Here is a 14,719-nt window from a genome sequence, read left to right on the forward strand (position 1 = left end):
AATATAATACTTAATTTCAGAGTATATTTACTGCTTGACATATAACAAGAGTGACAAAGTATTACACTTCTACTGATGCAGTAGAAGCAATACAGCTTTCTTTATGGAATATATGGGACTTATTCATTCTAAAGTAGTGGGCATGACATTGCCTAAGGGTATGTATTGGGTATGTTGAAAATAGGCCTATACATGGATTCCCTTGGGAGCCATGTGCGGGGGGTAATTCTGAGTTGATCGCAGCAGCAAGTTTGTTAGCAATTGGGCAAAACCATGTGCACTGTAGGGGAGGCAGATATAACATTTGCAGAGAGTTAGATTTACTGAACACTGACCACAGATCAATTACAAAGAAACATCCTGTGGAACATGACCTTGACCCCACAAATTAGACATACCTGAAACAGCATAGCAAGAGGGAAGTGAAGAGGGAATACAGTATTTGTTTTAGATATATTTTAGATGGTAAACACACTGCTGCAGTACTTTTTTCTATTATCCACTATTTTCATAGTAGAAAAGATGATTTCAGAAATATTGACTGTAATGGATCAGATGGTAGGAGAACTGGCTGTCTCTATTAATCAAACAGAGGAAGAAGTTGTCCAGATTCAGTAAATAGCTTTAAAGGATAAATTAGCACATGACCAATTGTTTGCAGCTGAAAGTGGTACATGTGCTATAGTAGGTCAAGAATGTTGCACACATATTGATGATAATAAATCAGAAAGTATTGGACATTTAAAATGAGGTTCAGGAAGTACAGAAAAACTTGAGGAAGATAAGTGCTGGAGAAGGGTGGAACCCTTTTGGGTGGTTAGGATCAAATATTTCTAACCTATTTTTCTGGTATAATGCAATATATTATGTTTGGCATAATTTATATTAGGCATAGTATTCATAGGCTTCAAGTGTGAACCAATATTTTGTGTACATTGTGTTAAGTGATCTCATAAATTAAAAGCAAAGAAATAAATGACTGTGGGCCTAATTCAGATCTGATCGCAGCATCAAATTTGTTAGCTAATGGGCAAAACCATGTGCACTGCAAGGGAGAGGAGTAGCTATAACATGTGCAGAGAGAGTAAGATTTGGGAGGGTTGTGTTCAAACTGAAATTAAATTGCAGTGTACAAATAAAGCAGCCAGAATTTACCCTGCACAGAAACAATATAACCCACCCAAATCTAAAGCTCTCTGCACATGTTATATCTGCCCCCTCCCCTGCAGTGCACATGGTTTTGCCCATTAGCTAAAAAATTTGCCTCTACGATAGAGCCGTAATCACAAGTTGTGTATATCTTTTTGTAGAACATGTATAAAAATCTCACTGATGCTAGTCTATATGAAACCACAGAAGTGGGAAATGAGGGAGGAAGGAATGCTGTACATGTTTTACAGAATAATCAATTAGCTACAGTCTATTGTCCCCCTCTTAGTCACACCAAAAGTTCTTATATAGAAATTAGGACACCCCCACCTATGCGACGAGCATCAGCTTTTAAACCAGTCCCTATGCATTGACCCTTTTCTTTGTTATATGTTATCCTAAACCTCCCTAATAATTCAGATAATAACCTTTTTATTTGTGTAATAGGACGCTGATAACAATCAGCAGAGAGAGGAATAATATGGATAACTCAATGCAAAATGGTAACTGAATGAGTAATGTTAAATGTAGCTTTAACACTGAATTCTAAAAGTCTACACAATTTTTTTGTGTTTTTTTTAATTGCCTTGTATAAATATATTAGGAAACAAATGCCAGCTGTTGGTGATTCACAGGCATATGATAAATTGCGGTTGGGAAGTTTAAAAAGAGAAATAGAAAAGTTAGCAGCAGTGGCGTCAGAAGGCGGGTGCGTGGGGTGCGGTCCGCATACAGGTATCACCCACGGAAAGGGGTGACACCAAGTGCTGGCTCTTCTGCAGTGACAGGAGCCGAGTGCTGCAGTGTGATAATCCTCTGCAGCACTCGGCTCCTGTCACAGAAAAGGAGCCGGCACTGCACGCTGCACAGTCTCCGGGGGCAGCCACCATTTCAGAGGAAGCTGGATACACCTCGGGGTGAAGAAGAGGAAACCAGCGAGGCCACGGTGAGTGTGGGAAAAGGGGGGTGTAGTAATGCAGAGTGCGCACCGGATGTACCCACACCTGGTGACGCCTCTGGTTAGCAGTAATTAATTATTTTTTATATTGTAGTTATAATTAGTGATGAGCGCCTGAAATTTTTCGGGTTTTGTGTTTTGGTTTTGGGTTCGGTTCCGCGGCCGTGTTTTGGGTTCGACCGCGTTTTGGCAAAACCTCACCAAATTTTTTTTGTCGGATTCGGGTGTGTTTTGGATTCGGGTGTTTTTTTCAAAAAACCCTAAAAAACAGCTTAAATCATAGAATTTGGGGGTCATTTTGATCCCATATTATTTTTAACCTCAAAAACCATAATTTCCACTCATTTTCAGTCTATTCTGAATACCTCACACCTCACAATATTATTTTTAGTCCTAAAATTTGCACCGAGGTCGCTGGATGACTAAGCTAAGCGACCCTAGTGGCCGACACAAACACCTGGCCCATCTAGGAGTGGCACTGCAGTGTCACGCAGGATGTCCCTTCCAAAAAACCCTCCCCAAACAGCACATGACGCAAAGAAAAAAAGAGGCGCAATGAGGTAGCTGTGTGAGTAAGATTAGCGACCCTAGTGGCCGACACAAACACCGGGCCCATCTAGGAGTGGCACTGCAGTGTCACGCAGGATGGCCCTTCCAAAAAACACTCCCCAAACAGCACATGACGCAAAGAAAAAAAGAGGCGCAATGAGGTAGCTGACTGTGTGAGTAAGATTAGCGACCGTAGTGGCCGACACAAACACCGGGCCCATTTAGGAGTGGCACTGCAGTGTCACGCAGGATGTCCCTTCCAAAAAACCCTCCCCAAACAGCACATGACGCAAAGAAAAAAAGAGGCGCAATGAGGTAGCTGTGTGAGTAAGATTAGCGACCGTAGTGGCCGACACAAACACCGGGCCCATTTAGGAGTGGCACTGCAGTGTCACGCAGGATGTCCCTTCCAAAAAACCCTCCCCAAACAGCACATGACGCAAAGAAAAAAAGAGGCGCAATGAGGTAGCTGTGTGAGTAAGATTAGCGACCCTAGTGGCCGACACAAACACCGGGCCCATCTAGGTGTGGCACTGCAGTGTCACGCAGGATGTCCCTTCCAAAAAACCCTCCCCAAACAGCACATGACGCAAAGAAAAAAAGAGGCGCAATGAGGTAGCTGTGTGAGTAAGATTAGCGACCCTAGTGGCCGACACAAACACCGGGCCCATTTAGGAGTGGCACTGCAGTGTCACGCAGGATGTCCCTTCCAAAAAACCCTCCCCAAACAGCACATGACGCAAAGAAAAAAAGAGGCGCAATGAGGTAGCTGTGTGAGTAAGATTAGCGACCCTAGTGGCCGACACAAACACCGGGCCCATCTAGGAGTGGCACTGCAGTGTCACGCAGGATGGCCCTTCCAAAAAACCCTCCCCAAACAGCACATGACGCAAAGAAAAAAAGAGGCGCAATGAGGTAGCTGACAGTGTGAGTAAGATAAGCGACCCTAGTGGCCGACACAAACACCGGGCCCATTTAGGAGTGGCACTGCAGTGTCACGCAGGATGTCCCTTCCAAAAAACCCTCCCCAAACAGCACATGACGCAAAGAAAAATAAAAGAAAAAAGAGGTGCAAGATGGAATTGTCCTTGGGCCCTCCCACCCACCCTTATGTTGTATAAACAAAACAGGACATGCACACTTTAACCAACCCATCATTTCAGTGACAGGGTCTGCCACACGACTGTGACTGATATGACGGGTTGGTTTGGACCCCCCCCAAAAAAGAAGCAATTAATCTCTCCTTGCACAAACTGGCTCTACAGAGGCAAGATGTCCACCTCATCATCATCCTCCGATATATCACCGTGTACATCCCCCTCCTCACAGATTATCAATTCGTCCCCACTGGAATCCACCATCTCAGCTCCCTGTGTACTTTGTGGAGGCAATTGCTGCTGGTCAATGTCTCCGCGGAGGAATTGATTATAATTCATTTTAATGAACATCATCTTCTCCACATTTTCTGGATGTAACCTCGTACGCCGATTGCTGACAAGGTGAGCGGCGGCACTAAACACTCTTTCGGAGTACACACTTGTGGGAGGGCAACTTAGGTAGAATAAAGCCAGTTTGTGCAAGGGCCTCCAAATTGCCTCTTTTTCCTGCCAGTATAAGTATGGACTGTGCGACGTGCCTACTTGGATGCGGTCACTCATATAATCCTCCACCATTCTTTCAATGGTGAGAGAATCATATGCAGTGACAGTAGACGACATGTCCGTAATCGTTGTCAGGTCCTTCAGTCCGGACCAGATGTCAGCATCAGCAGTCGCTCCAGACTGCCCTGCATCACCGCCAGCGGGTGGGCTCGGAATTCTGAGCCTTTTCCTCGCACCCCCAGTTGCGGGAGAATGTGAAGGAGGAGATGTTGACAGGTCGCGTTCCGCTTGACTTGACAATTTTCTCACCAGCAGGTCTTTCAACCCCAGCAGACTTGTGTCTGCCGGAAAGAGAGATCCAAGGTAGGCTTTAAATCTAGGATCGAGCATGGTGGCCAAAATGTAGTGCTCTGATTTCAACAGATTGACCACCCGTGAATCCTTGTTAAGCGAATTAAGGGCTCCATCCACAAGTCCCACATGCCTAGCGGAATCGCTCCGTGTTAGCTCCTCCTTCAATGTCTCCAGCTTCTTCTGCAAAAGCCTGATGAGGGGAATGACCTGACTCAGGCTGGCAGTGTCTGAACTGACTTCACGTGTGGCAAGTTCAAAGGGCAGCAGAACCTTGCACAACGTTGAAATCATTCTCCACTGCGCTTGAGACAGGTGCATTCCACCTCCTATATCGTGCTCAATTGTATAGGCTTGAATGGCCTTTTGCTGCTCCTCCAACCTCTGAAGCATATAGAGGGTTGAATTCCACCTCGTTACCACTTCTTGCTTCAGATGATGGCAGGGCAGGTTCAGTAGTTTTTGGTGGTGCTCCAGTCTTCTGTACGTGGTGCCTGTACGCCGAAAGTGTGCCGCAATTCTTCTGGCCACCGACAGCATCTCTTGCACGCCCCTGTCGTTTTTTAAATAATTCTGCACCACCAAATTCAAGGTATGTGCAAAACATGGGACGTGCTGGAATTTGCCCATATTTAATGCACACACAATATTGCTGGCGTTGTCCGATGCCACAAATCCACAGGAGAGTCCAATTGGGGTAAGCCATTCCGCGATGATCTTCCTCAGTTGCCGTAAGAGGTTTTCAGCTGTGTGCGTATTCTGGAAAGCGGTGATACAAAGCGTAGCCTGCCTAGGAAAGAGTTGGCGTTTGCGAGATGCTGCTACTGGTGCCGCCGCTGCTGTTCTTGCGGCGGGAGTCCATACATCTACCCAGTGGGCTGTCACAGTCATATAGTCCTGACCCTGCCCTGCTCCACTTGTCCACATGTCTGTGGTTAAGTGGACATTGGGTACAGCTGCATTTTTTAGGACACTGGTGACTCTTTTTCTGAGGTCTGTGTACATTTTCGGTATCGCCTGCCTAGAGAAATGGAACCTAGATGGTATTTGGTACCGGGGACACAGTACCTCCAACAAGTCTCTAGTTGGCTCTGCAGTAATGATGGATACCGGAACCACGTTTCTCACCACCCAGGATGCCGAGGCCTCAGTTATCCGCTTTGCAGTAGGATGACTGCTGTGATATTTCATCTTCCTCGCAAAGGACTGTTGGACAGTCAATTGCTTGGTGGAAGTAGTAAAAGTGGTCTTACGACTTCCCCTCTGGGATGACCATCGACTCTCAGCAGCAACAACAGCAGCGCCAGCAGCAGTAGGCGTTACACGCAAGGATGCATCGGAGGAATCCCAGGCAGGAGAGGAATCATCAGAATTGCCAGTGACATGGCCTGCAGGACTATTGGCATTCCTGGGGAAGGAGGAAATTGACACTGAGGGAGTTGGTGGGGTGGTTTGCGTGAGCTTGGTTACAAGAGGAAGGGATTTACTGGTCAGTGGACTGCTTCCGCTGTCACCCAAAGTTTTTGAACTTGTCACTGACTTATTATGAATGCGCTGCAGGTGACGTATAAGGGAGGATGTTCCGAGGTGGTTAACGTCCTTACCCCTACTTATTACAGCTTGACAAAGGGAACACACGGCTTGACACCTGTTGTCCGCATTTCTGTTGAAATACCTCCACACCGAAGAGCTGATTTTTTTGGTATTTTCACCAGGCATGTCAACGGCCATATTCCTCCCACGGACAACAGGTGTCTCCCCGGGTGCCTGACTTAAACAAACCACCTCACCATCAGAATCCTCCTGGTCAATTTCCTCCCCAGCGCCAGCAACACCCATATCCTCCTCATCCTGGTGTACTTCAACACTGACATCTTCAATCTGACTATCAGGAACTGGACTGCGGGTGCTCCTTCCAGCACTTGCAGGGGGCGTGCAAATGGTGGAAGGCGCATGCTCTTCACGTCCAGTGTTGGGAAGGTCAGGCATCGCAACCGACACAATTGGACTCTCCTTGTGGATTTGGGATTTCGAAGAACGCACAGTTCTTTCCGGTGCTACTGCTTTTGCCAGCTTGAGTCTTTTCATTTTTCTAGCGAGAGGCTGAGTGCCTCCATCCTCATGTGAAGCTGAACCACTAGCCATGAACATAGGCCAGGGCCTCAGCCGTTCCTTGCCACTCCGTGTGGTAAATTGCATATTGGCAAGTTTACGCTTCTCCTCCGACAATTTTATTTTAGGTTTTGGAGTCCTTTTTTTACTGATATTTGGTGTTTTGGATTTGACATGCTCTGTACTATGACATTGGGCATCGGCCTTGGCAGACGACGTTGCTGGCATTTCATCGTCTCGGCCATGACTAGTGGCAGCAGCTTCAGCACGAGGTGGAAGTGGATCTTGATCTTTCCCTAATTTTGGAACCTCAACATTTTTGTTCTCCATATTTTAATAGGCACAACTAAAAGGCACCTCAGGTAAACAATGGAGATGGATGGATACTAGTATACAATTATGGACGGACTGCCGAGTGCCGACACAGAGGTAGCTACAGCCATGAACTACCGTACTGTACTGTGTCTGCTGCTAATATAGACTGGTTGATAAAGAGATGTAGTAGTATGTATGTATAAAGAAGAAAGAAAAAAAAACCACGGGTAGGTGGTATACAATTATGGACGGACTGCCGAGTGCCGACACAGAGGTAGCTACAGCCATGGACTACCGTACTGTACTGTGTCTGCTGCTAATATAGACTGGTTGATAAAGAGATGTAGTAGTATGTATGTATAAAGAAGAAAGAAAAAAAAACCACGGGTAGGTGGTATACAATTATGGACGGACTGCCGAGTGCCGACACAGAGGTAGCTACAGCCGTGAACTACCGTACTGTACTGTGTCTGCTGCTAATATAGACTGGTTGATAAAGAGATGTAGTAGTATGTATGTATGTATGTATAAAGAAGAAAGAAAAAAAAACCACGGGTAGGTGGTATACAATTATGGACGGACTGCCGAGTGCCGACACAGAGGTAGCTACAGCCGTGAACTACCGTACTGTACTGTGTCTGCTGCTAATATAGACTGGTTGATAAAGAGATGTAGTAGTATGTATGTATGTATAAAGAAGAAAGAAAAAAAAAACACGGGTAGGTGGTATACAATTATGGACGGACAGCCGAGTGCTGACACAGAGGTAGCTACAGCCGTGGACTACCGTACTGTACTGTGTCTGCTGCTAATATAGACTGGTTGATAAAGAGATGTAGTAGTATGTATGTATGTATAAAGAAGAAAGAAAAAAAAACCTCGGGTAGGTGGTATACAATTATGGACGGACTGCCGAGTGCCGACACAGAGGTAGCTACAGCCGTGGACTACCGTACTGTACTGTGTCTGCTGCTAATATAGACTGGTTGATAAAGAGATGTAGTAGTATGTATGTATAAAGAAGAAAGAAAAAAAAACCACGGGTAGGTGGTATACAATTATGGATGGACTGCCGAGTGCCGACACAGAGGTAGCTACAGCCGTGAACTACCGTACTGTGTCTGCTGCGACTGGATGATAAATAATGATATAAAAAATATATATATATCACTACTGCAGCCGGACAGGTATATATTATATAATGACGGACCTGCTGGACACTGTCTGTCAGCAGAATGAGTTTTTTATAGAATAAAAAAAAAAACACCACACAAGTGAAGTCACACGACGAGTGTTTAACTTTTTCAGGCAATCACAATATAGTATACTACTAACTATACTGGTGGTCAGTGTGGTCAGGTCACTGGTCAGTCACACTGGCAGTGGCACTCCTGCAGCAAAAGTGTGCACTGTTTAATTTTAATATAATATGTACTCCTGGCTCCTGCTATAACCTATAACTGGCACTGCAGTGCTCCCCAGTCTCCCCCACAATTATAAGCTGTGTGAGCTGAGCACAGTCAGATATATATACATAGATGATGCAGCACACTGGGCTGAGCAGTGCACACAGATATGGTATGTGACTGAGTCACTGTGTGTATCATTTTTTTCAGGCAGAGAACGGATATATTAAATAAAACTGCACTGTCTGGTGGTCACTGTGGTCAGTCACTAGTAAACTCTGCACTCTCTACACTTCTACAGTACTCCTAAGCTCCAGTAAATCAGGTCAATCTCTCTCTCTCTCTCTCTCTCTTCTAATCTAAATGGAGAGGACGCCAGCCACGTCCTCTCCCTATCAATCTCAATGCACGTGTGAAAATGGCGGCGACGCGCTGCTCCTTATATAGAATCCGAGTCTCGCGAGAATCCGACAGCGTCATGATGACGTTCGGGCGCGCTCGGGTTAACCGAGCAAGGCGGGAGGATCCGAGTCTGCTCGGACCCGTGAAAAAAAACATGAAGTTCGGGCGGGTTCGGATTCAGAGAAACCGAACCCGCTCATCTCTAGTTATAATCATTAGTTTGTGAAACTGCCATTAGGCTGTATATTTTAATCTTCGATTGGCATATGTTTTAGACAAGTCTGATATACAAGGCTGAATGACTTGTATAACAATCAGCATGCATATCTGATTTTGCTCTGTACAGATGTACATGCTGTAATAAATCTTAAGGAGACTACATTGTGTACCATTATTCTTCAATACCAATTTGTAATAATGCAAGTATTATAAACAAGAATAAATATACAGAATCAACATACTTGTTGCTATATTGCTGTAAGAAAAGAGAGCATCAGAATATACCAACTGGCAACATTGATAAACGTTTCATTTCTCAGTTTCTGCCTGTTGATGCTCCTAATGCTGTAGAAGTATGGAGACAATGGCTTGCATGGGTTGATAATTTTATTGAAGCTACTGTACAGGGGTAAATTCTGATGCAAAAACAAAAGCATGATTCTTATTAGTGCTAACCCAGTGATTCTCAAACTGTGTGCCATGGCACCCTGGGGTGCCTCAGGGCACTTGCAAGGGTGTCTTGGACTGGGGATCCAGGACCAATTTAAATTATGTATGGTCAATGTAATAGGCAAAACCAGTGCTGGTGGCTGCCAATCATAAAATATTTGGACAATCAGAAGCAAATCTTGTCACTCACCACACAATTGCACCTAAGGACAATTTAAACTCATTTAATATTTATTTCTAAATTTCTCAAAAAGAGACATTTGGTGTAGGGGTACCATGAAAAAAATTCTGATAATCTAAGGTGCCGTGATTCAAAAAAGTTTGGGAACCACTGTGCTAACCCTAAGATCATAGGCGTGCAAAGTTAATTTTATTAGGAGGTGCACCGCCGGAGGGGTGTGTCTAGCATTTTGGGCATATCTAGCACTGCCTTTTGGGCATATCTAGCACTGCCTTTTGGGCATATCTAGCACTGCCTTTTGGGCATATCTAGCACTGCCTTTTGGGCATATCTAGCACCGGATTTTGGGCATGTCTAGCACCGCCCAGGGACGTGTCTACCACTATTTCACATTCCCTCAGTAAAATCACATGGCTTAAACCATAGGTTCTCAAATTCGGTCCTCAGGACCCCACACAGTGCATGTTTTGCAGGTAACCCAGCAGGCGCACAGGTGTATTAATTACTCACTGACACATTTTAAAAGGTCCACAGGTGGAGCTAATTATTTCACTTGTGATTCTGTGAGGAGATCTACAAAACATGCACTGTGTGGGGTCCTGAGTTTGAGAACCTGTGGCTTAAACTAATTTATCCATAGTTCCTAATAAAGTAAATATAATACACCCCAGAGAAATAAAATAAAACATAATAGTGCAACCACTGGCTGGTACTGACTGCCCGCTATGGCATAACCCTTAGTCCTAGCTGCTGCTATACCCTATTGCTGCTTACACTCCCTCAACCTATCCCTGACCCAGTGGCAAAACTAGGGAGTGGTGAGCCTAGGTGCATATACATTCCCCTACTCCCCCCCCCCCCCTTGCTTCCCCCAGCACCAACACCCTGATTTTGAGTGGAAAGTACGGGAGATTTAGGGGGGCAAACATTTGAGTTTTAATATAGCACAAGTAAAGTTTAAAATTTACACATGTGCCATCAGAGCCACATTTGCCTCTTTCTGTGCCATCAGATACCTCGTCCACAGGACACCACCATTAGTCACACATTTCCCCATGCTCACCAGTTACCCCTTATTCACATTATGCCACACAGTATGAGCCGAAGTTTATATTATGCCACACGGTATGAGCGTAAATTCACATCACACCACACGGTATGAGATGAAATTCACATTACGACGCACAGTATGAGCGTAAATTCACATTATGCCACACGGTATGAGCTGAAATTCACATTACACCACACAGTATGAGCCGAATACACATTATGCCACATGATATGTGTAGAAATTCACATTACGCCACACGGTATGAGTGGAAATTCGCACTACGCCACACAGTATTAGCCAAATAGACATTATGCTACATGGTATGAGTGGAAATTCACATTACGCCACACAGTATGAGTAGAAATTCATATTATGCCACAAGGTATGAGCAGAAATTTACATTATGCTACACAGTATGAGCCGAAGTTTATATTATGCCACACGGTATGAGCGTTTATTCACATTACACCACATGGTATGAGCTGAAATTCACATTACGCCACATGGTATGAGCATAAATTCAGATTACGCCACATGGTATGAGCGGAAATTCACATTAGACCACATGGTATGAGTGGAAGTTCACATTATGCCACACGGTATGAGTGGAAGTTCACATTATGCCACACGGTATGAGCTGAAATTCACATTACGCCACACGGTATGTGGCAAATACACATTACACCACATGGTATGAACAGAAATTCACATTACGCCACAAGGTATCAGTTAAAATTTACATTCCACCACACAGTATGAGTGGAAATTGACATTACACCACATGTTATGAGCAGAAATTTACATTATGCCACACAGTATGAGTGGAAATTTACATTACACCACATGGTATGAGCAGAAATTCACATTACACAACAAGGTATGAGCAGAAATTCACATTACGCCATACAGTATGAGTGGAAATTCTCATTACCCCACACGGTATGAGTGGAAATTCACATTACCCCACACGGTATGAGCCAGATTCACATTACACCACATGGTATGAGCCAAGTTCACATTACGCCACATGGTATGAGCCAAATTCACATTACGCTACACAGTGTGAGCCAACTTCACATTACGCCACACAGTATGAGCCATATTCACATTACAGCATACAGTATGAGCGTAAATTCACATTACGTCACATGGTATGAGCCAAATTCACAATGTGTCACATGACATGAGCCGAATTCACATTACACCACACAGTATGGGCTGAAATTCACATTAATCCACACAGTAAGAGCCAAATTCACATTCGCCACATGGCATGAGCCAAATTCACATCACGCACATGATATGCCCCAGCAGTGCCAGATACCCTTAAAACACCACTCAGGAAACTACTAAGAGCTTGGCTCAGCTAATATATTTCTATAACCCTTCTTTTCTTTTCTTTTCTTTCATTTTTTTTCCTGAGTACACTTACAGATCTTAATTTTTTTATTTTTTTTTGGGGGGGGGGCGGGCAACTTCATGTACAGTATATATACAAACAGACAGTACGTATATTCCCCCTGGCTGGCCCCCTATCTTTACCCTTCAGGAGCATACTCATCTGCAGCATTGCAGTTTACTTACTTTAGTCACTGACTGAGCTGAGCGGTGACAGTTACTTTCTAAGTCTCAGCTGAACCATCTCCTGAGAGGAATGCTGTGCGGCTGTGGTGGCACACAATGGAGAGAGAGAGCGTAAGTGCAGGCGAGTGTGGAGGGTTGGCGGGCGTTGTGACATCATGTCACATCGCGGGGCGGAGCTGGGAGGAGATTTTTACTTCATTGCACCCACTGCCACCCAGTGCAGCCGCTGGACAGTCCCAGACATATCAGTCCATTCTGACTCCTGTGCGGTGGGCGCAGCGGGAGGTAGGAGGAATAGGCATGAGCAGCAGGCATGCGGGGGGTGCCGGACATTAGGGGGTGCCTGTGCACACCAGGCACCCCCGTGCTTACGCCTATGCCTAAGATGTATGAACTATACCAGTGATGGGGAACCTTTGGCATCCCAGCATGCCCTGCTACAGTTTTAAAATGGCAAAGTAGCAAAACTGTAGCAGGGCATGCTGGGATGTGTAGTTCAACAACAGCTGGAGTGCCAAAGGTTTCCCATCACTGAACTATACGATACTACACCAGAGGCACACACCAATGAATATACCAAATGCAGGAAATCTTTTCCTCCGAAATACTGTTTATCACATTCAAAATACCTATTCAGGGCAGCTTTGCAATTGCAAACAAAATCTGTTGATGCATATATTACAATATTAAGGATTCTTGCCAGGAAATGTCAGTTCTATGATGTAGAAGATGAAATTAAGGAGATCTAATTGCATTTACCACATCTAGAAAGTTGTGCAGGCGTGCTGTTAAATTTGAAATGATGCTGACAGAGCTGCCGCATTGTACTAGAAATCTTCAACTTTAAGAAAACATGCTAAAACCACAGGGCCCAGGGGCGTAACTAGACTTTTTTGGGCCCCATAGCAAAATTTTGAAAGAGTCCCCCAGCATTCTGCAAGAATGAAAGGGGGTATGGAGTAAAAAAATCAGACAGTAGAGGGTGGGACTAGACAGGATGGAGACTGAGGCATCAGTTATACTAAAATAAAAATATATATATATATATATATATATATATATATCTATCTATCTATCTATTGCACCGGAGGAGAGAAGGGAATCCTGCTTGCTGAAGAGCAGGCTCAGCCTCCTCGCCCGTGATAAGCTTTTACTCAGGGCCTCCCAAGCCAAATTTTTCTGGTTAGCGAACATATACTTTGGCACCCCTCAGTGGAATATATAGGGTCATGACCACAGAATAGTACCTCTTCACATTACACATTGCACCAGGTCCAGGGGCACACTAACACACTCACACATAGTACACACACAAATTGTACAGGGTCCAGGGGCACACTGACACACACACACACACACACACATTGTACAAGGTCCAGGGGCACACTGACACACACACACACACACACACACACACACACACACACTGTACTGGGACCAGGGGCACACTGATACACACACATTGTACAGGGTCAAGGGGCACGCTGACACACATACACACATTGTACAGGGTCCAGGGGCACACTGACAGACACAAACATACACACTGCCCCCCTACCCCCCCCCCCTCTCCACACACACTGTTCCCCCACCTTCACCCTCTGCCCTGCTGGTGTTCCTGGAGCGGCACCATAAGTTTAAATGGGTGAGTGGGGCCTGGGAGCCAGCAGCGCCACATGTGATCCGGGCCAGTTTCAGGAAATGGCTCCCTTGTACAGCACTGGCCCGGCAGCTCAGCGGCTGTTCCTTAATACAGCGCGTATATATACAGTACACAGGCGAGGGCCGCACACAACCCCCCCTCCCCTCTTCCCCGAATGAATAGTACCTCTTGCCGGCTGTGGTTATCCCTGCACCTTCATGCAGGTGACTGGGGCCTGGGGTGTGTACACACGGTGAGATAAATATGTGAGATTTTGACTAAATAGTCAAAATCTTATGAAAAGTTAGTGCATATCTCATGGTGCTAGGCAGCTTGCGATACAGATTCGATCCAGATGCGCGCTCCCATGGGGTCGGTATCGTAAGGCTAGATAGACTGTGCAGGCAAGTCAATCTTGACTATCTAGTGTACAATCTAGTACAAAGTATAGTCAAAATTGGCACTTAGTCAAAATCGTACATAGACAAAATCTCAAGCACAGATAGTCAAAATCTGTACAGTCTGTGCTATCTGGGCTTTGGGGGAGTTCAAGGGAAATCGCATAGTCAAAATCGAACATAGCAGTGATCTCACCGTGTGTACACACCCTTACTGCTGCCAAGTAACGCCTCCACCCCCCCCCCATAATGATGTAGCTGAGCAGCGCATCCCGGCTCTGGGAAGGGGGAGGGGGATCTACAGCCGTGGAGCACAGCGACCGGCCGCCAAGGCTGCCTGTACAGCAGCAG

Source organism: Pseudophryne corroboree, chromosome 2, assembly GCF_028390025.1.
Source record: "Pseudophryne corroboree isolate aPseCor3 chromosome 2, aPseCor3.hap2, whole genome shotgun sequence".
NCBI lineage: Eukaryota > Metazoa > Chordata > Amphibia > Anura > Myobatrachidae > Pseudophryne > Pseudophryne corroboree.